The sequence below is a fragment of the Marmota marmota genome, unplaced genomic scaffold (assembly GCF_001458135.2).
Source record: "Marmota marmota marmota unplaced genomic scaffold, marMar, whole genome shotgun sequence".
In the NCBI taxonomy this organism is placed as follows: Eukaryota; Metazoa; Chordata; class Mammalia; order Rodentia; family Sciuridae; genus Marmota; species Marmota marmota.
In genome coordinates, this window is record NW_026000093.1 from 11,032,957 (window position 1) to 11,038,219 (window position 5,263).

Genomic DNA, 5,263 nt, shown 5'->3' on the forward strand with positions numbered 1-5,263 from the left:
GAGGGGAGGGGGGATAGTAGAGGATAGGAAAGGCAGCAGAACACAACAGACACTAGTATGGCAATATGTAAATCAATGGATGTGTAACTGATGTGATTCTGCAATCTGTATATGGGGTAAAAATGGGAGCTCATAACCCACTTGAATCAAAGTGTGAAATATGATATATCAAGAACTATGTAATGTTTTGAACCGCCAACAATAAAAAATTAAAAAAAAAAAAGCTAAAGCCAAAAAAGGCCCTTGAGTTTCAAAGACCCTTTCCCAAGACTTGTTTGAACCCTAGAAATGTGTTCAGATCAAGCCATTCCTTCATAGTGATTGAATATTAAGCACTTACTTTCTATTAAAAATAAGATTTTCAATCTCAGAAATGTTTTCTGGAGCCTATATATATATATAATAGGAATATAAATGATTTTTTAAAATTAATTAATTATTCTGGTACTAGGGATTGAACTCAGGGGAGCTTTACCACTGAGCTACATCCCCCATCCCTTTTATTTTTTTATTTTCAGACATGATCTAGCTAAGTTGTTCATACTCCGACTATTAATCTTCCTGCCTCAGCCTCCTGGGTAGCTGTGGTTACAGGTGTGCACTACCATGTTTGGCTCATTTTTTTATTATTAATTCAAATACTTAATACGTATAACACATCTTGAGTTTTTAAATTTATTTATTTATTTATTTTTTAATTGATAAACTTTAATTTTGGGTACAATTTATTGTTCACAGTAAATTGAGGGAAAGTTACAAACATTTCCCATATACTCCCTGTCTCAAATACACGTAGCCTCCCCCACTATCCAGATCCCACCAGAGTGGCACATTTATTATTACAATCTGTGAACTTACACTGACACACTGTTATCACCCAACTACATAGTCTACATTGGAGTTCATTCTTTGTGTACATTCTGTGGATCTTAACAAATGTACAACAACACGTATCCACCATTAAAATATCATATGAAGTCGTTTCACTGCCTGAAAGTCCTCCTCTCCACTAAGCCCTGGAAACCAATGTCTTTTTGATGCCTCCATAGTTTTATTTTTCCAAAATTCCATACAATTGAAATCATACAGTGTATGTCCTTTTCAGATTGGCTTCATTCACTCAGTAATATGGAATTAAATTCACTCCCCATATTTTCATGACTTGATCACTCAAGTGCTGAATAATACTCTGTTTTCTGGATGTGCCACATTTTGTTTATCTGTTGACCTACTGAAAGACATTTCATTGCTCCCATGTTTTAGGTAATTATGAATAAAGCTGATGTAAACATCTGTGTAGGTTTTTGTGTAGACATAACTTTGCAAGTCATTTAGGTAAATACCAAGGAGTATAATCACTGCATTGTATAATAAGAAGACATATAGTTTTGTAAGAAACTGATGAACTGTCTTGCAAAGTGGTTGTACCATTTTTTTTTATCTCCACCAATAATAAATGATCCTCTTGCTCCACATCCTTGCCAGCATTTGGTGTTGTCTGTGTTTTGGAGTTTGGTCTTTCTAATAGGTGTATAGTTGTTTTAAATATCAATTCCCTAATGACATCTAATGTTGAGCGTATTTTCTTTTTCTTTTTTGCCATCTGTATATCTTCTTTGATGAGGTGTCCATTCAGGTCTTTGGCCTACCTTTTAATTGGGTTCTTCATTCTCTTATTGTTGAATCTTGGGAGTTCTTTGTATATTTTGGATAGCAGTGTTTATAAATACTTATTTCTCATTCTCTTAAAGACTGGATTTTTTTTTCCTTAAAAGTTGTTAACTTATTATATTTAAAACTGTATTCTAAGCTGTACAATTTTGTAACATTAATTTGTTTCTGTTAACAAAATCATTGTCACCCTTCTCATTTGGCTTTTCAAATTAATAGAAATATTTTAAAAGTTTTAGGTATATGCTAAATACGATTTTCAATTTTTTTTAAAGTGGGACTATTGTGCTTTATTGTGCATTTTCTTTCTTTTTTTATTGGTTATTCAAAACATTACAAAGCTCTTGACATATCATCTTTCATGCATTTGATTCAAGTGGGTTATGAACTCCCATTTTTACCCCAAATACAAGTTGCAGAATCACATCAGTTACACATCCACATTTTTACATAATGCCATAGTAGTGACTGTTGTATTCTGCTACCTTTCCTATCCCCTACTATCCCCCCTCCCCTTCCCTCTCATCTTCCCTCTCTACCCCATCTGCTGTTATTCAATTCTCTCCCTTGTTTTTTTTCCCATTTCCCCTTACAAACTCTTATATGTAATTTTGTGTAACAACGAGGGTCTCCTTCCATTTCCATACAGTTTCCCTTCTCTCTCCCTTTCTCTCCCCCCACTCGTCTCTGTTTAATGTTAATCTTTTCCTCATGCTCTTCCTCCCTGTTCTGTTCTTAGTTGCTCTCTTTATATCAAAGAAGACATTTGGCATTTGTTTTTTAAGGATTGGCTAGCTTCACTTAGCATAATCTGCTCTAATGCCATCCATTACCCTGCAAATTCCATGATTTTGTCGTTTTTTAGTGCTGCATAATACTCCATTGTGTATAAATGCCACATTTTTTTTTTATCCATTCATCTATCGAGGGGCATCTAGGTTGATTCCAGAGTCTAGCTATTGTGAATTGTGCTGCTATGATCATTGATGTGGCAGTATCCCTATAGTATGCTCTTTTAAGGTCTTCAGGGAAGAGTCCGAGAAGGGCGATAACTGGGTCAAATGGTGGTTCCATTCCCAGCTTTCCTAGGAATCTCCATACTGCTTTCCATATTGGCCGCACCAGTTTGCAGTTCCACCAGCAATGTACAAGTGTACCCTTTTCCCCACATCCTCGCCAGCACTTATTGTTGCTTGACTTCATAATGGCTGCCAATCTTACTGGAGTGAGATGGTATCTTAGGGTGGTTTTGATTTGCATTTCTCTGACTGCTAGAGATGGTGAGCATTTTTTCATGTACTTATTGATAGATTGTATGTCCTCCTCTGAGAAGTGTCTGTTCAGGTCCTTCGCCCATTTGTTGATAGGGTTGTTTGTTATCTTGTTGTTTAATTTTTTGAGTTCTTTGTATATTCTGGATATTAGGGCTCTATCTGAAGTGTGAGGAGTAAAGATTTGTTCCCAGGATGTAGGTTCCCTATTTACCTCTCTTATTGTTTCTCTTGCTGAGAAAAAACTTTTTAGTTTGAGTAAGTCCCATTTGTTGATTCTAGTTATTAACTTTTGTGCTATGGGCGTCCTATTAAGGAATTTGGAGCCCGACCCCACAATGTGTAGATTGAAGCCAACTTTTTCTTCTATCAGGTGCAGAGTCTCTGATTTGATATCTAGGTCCTTGATCCATTTTGAATTTACTTTTGTGCATGGCGAGAGAAAGGGGTTCAGCTTCATTTTGTTGCATATGGATTTCCAGTTTTCCCAGCACCATTTGTTGAAGATGCTATCCTTTCTCCATTGCATGCTTTTAGCGCCTTTATCAAATATAAGAAAGTTGTAATTTTGTGGATTGGTCTCTGTGTCCTCTATTCTGTACCATTGGTCCACCTGCCTGTTTTGGTACCAGTACCATGCTGTTTTTGTTACTATTGCTCTGTAGTACAGTTTGAAATCTGGTATCGCTATACCTCCCGATTCACACTTCCTGCTTAGAATTGCTTTTGCTATTCTGGGTCTTTTGTTTTTCCATATGAATTTCATGATAGCTTTATCTATTTCTACCAGAAATGCCGTTGGGATTTTGATTGGCATTGCGTTGAACCTGTAGAGAACTTTGGGTAATATCGCCATTTTGATGATGTTGGTTCTGCCTATCCATGAACAGGGTACATTTTTCCATCTTCTAAGATCTTCTTCTATCTCTCTCTTTAGGGTTCTGTAGTTTTCATTGTATAAATCTTTCACCTCTTTTGTTAGGTTGATTCCCAAGTATTTTATTTTTTTTGAGGATATTGTGAATGGGGTGGTTTTCCTCATTTCCATTTCAGAAGTTTTGTTACTGATATACAGGAATGCCTTTGATTTATGCGTGTTGATTTTATATCCTGCCACTTTGCTGAATTCATTTATCAGTTCTAGTAGTTTCTTTGTAGACCCTTTTGGGTCTTCTAAGTATAGGATCATATCGTCCGCAAATAGTGATATTTTAAGTTCTTCTTTTCCTATTTTTATGCCTTTAATTTCTTTTGTCTGTCTAATTGCTCTGGCTAGTATTTCAAGGACTAAATTAAATAGAAGTGGTGAGAGAGGGCATCCCTGTCTTGTTCCAGATTTTAGCGGGAATGCCTTCAGTTTTTCTCCATTTAGAATGATGCTAGCCTGAGGCTTAGCATATATAGCTTTTACAATGTTGAGGTAAGTTCCTGTTATCCCCAGTTTTTCTAGTGTTTTGAACATAAAAGGATGCTGTACTTTGTCGAATGCTTTTTCTGCATCTATCGAGACGATCATATGGTTCTTATCTTTAAGTCTATTGATGTGGTGAATAATATTTATTGATTTCCGTATATTGAACCAACCTTGCATCCCAGGGATGAATCCTACTTGATCATGGTGCACAATTTTTTTGATATGCTTTTGTATTCGATTCGCCAGGATTTTATTGAGAATTTTTGCATCTATGTTCATTAGAGATATTGGTCTGTAGTTTTCTTTCTTTGAAGTGTCTTTGTCTGGTTTCGGGATCAGGGTGATGTTGGCCTCATAGAATGAATTTGGAAGAGCTCCTTCTTTTTCTATTTCTTGAAATAGCTTGAAAAGTATTGGTATTAATTCTTCTTTGAAGGTTTTGTAAAACTCCGCTGTATACCCATCTGGTCCAGGGCTTTTTTTGGTTGGTAGTCTTTTGATGGCTTCTTCTATTTCTTCCTTTGTTATTGGTCTGTTTAAATTGTGTGTGTCTTCCTGACTCAATCTGGGCAGCTCATATGACTTAAGAAATTTATCGATGTCTTCACTGTCTTCTATTTTATTAGAATATAGGGTTTCAAAATACTTTCTAATTATCTTCTGTATTTCTGTAGTGTCTGTTGTGATATTGCCTTTTTCATCCCGTATGTTAGTGATTTGAGTTTTCTCTCTTCTTCTCTTCGTTAGCATGGCTAAGGGTCTGTCGATCTTATTTATTTTTTCAAAGAACCAACTTTTAGTTTTATCAATTTTTTCAATGGTTTTTTTTGTTTCAATTTCGTTGATTTCCGCTCTGATTTTAATTATTTCTTGTCTTCTGCTATATTTGCTGTTGTTTTGCTCTTCC